Below are 800 nucleotides of genomic sequence, written 5' to 3' on the forward strand. Positions count from 1 at the left end.
AAAAATATTTTTCACAAATGATTAACAATTATTTTTAATATTAAAAAATAAATTAAAATATATTTATTTTATTATACATATTTATGAAAATATATTCTTTATTTATAAAACAACTTTGGTGCCAACAAAAGAAAAAATTCTTTGACAAAAGAGATATAATAGTAATATTATCTATCATTTGCCAATCCGAAGCCTTTATGAGACTATGTGGTTTTTGTTTTCTACTAAAGGATTATATATTCATTCTATAAACAATAAAACAGAAGAAGTATACTATAGACATCATTTTCATGTGAGAAACTCGTTGGAGCTAATAACTTTTAGTAATTTTTTGTTATTTTTTATTAGTATAAATATTAAATTATTTTTAATAAATAAATTTTATTAATTTATAATGTATAAATTTTAAAAAATAGGCACAGGTCTAAATAAGATAAAAAGGCCCAATTCATAGTTTGGCCTCCCTGCATAACCGACCTCCTCCAGAGAGGTTAGATTCAACACAGACTTCATTCAAAGGAAGTCGAGACTAAAAGTTAGTTGGCAAATAATACTTATTCAAATAAGTAATTGCCTCTAAAATCTCTCAACCCACTTCCAGTGGCCATATCTCAACTTTCCTAAGATAAAGGGGCGGTTATCCTCCTTAAAAGATGGAACTACTTCAACGGCACCACTATAAATACACTGACACTCCTCAGGTATCTCTAAGTTTCAATACTCTAAAAACTTGCTAACACCCTTGCTGACTTAGGCATCGGAGTGTCTTTGCATGTACCACCCCCATTTCTTCATACACA

Source organism: Arachis ipaensis, chromosome B03, assembly GCF_000816755.2.
Source record: "Arachis ipaensis cultivar K30076 chromosome B03, Araip1.1, whole genome shotgun sequence".
NCBI lineage: Eukaryota > Viridiplantae > Streptophyta > Magnoliopsida > Fabales > Fabaceae > Arachis > Arachis ipaensis.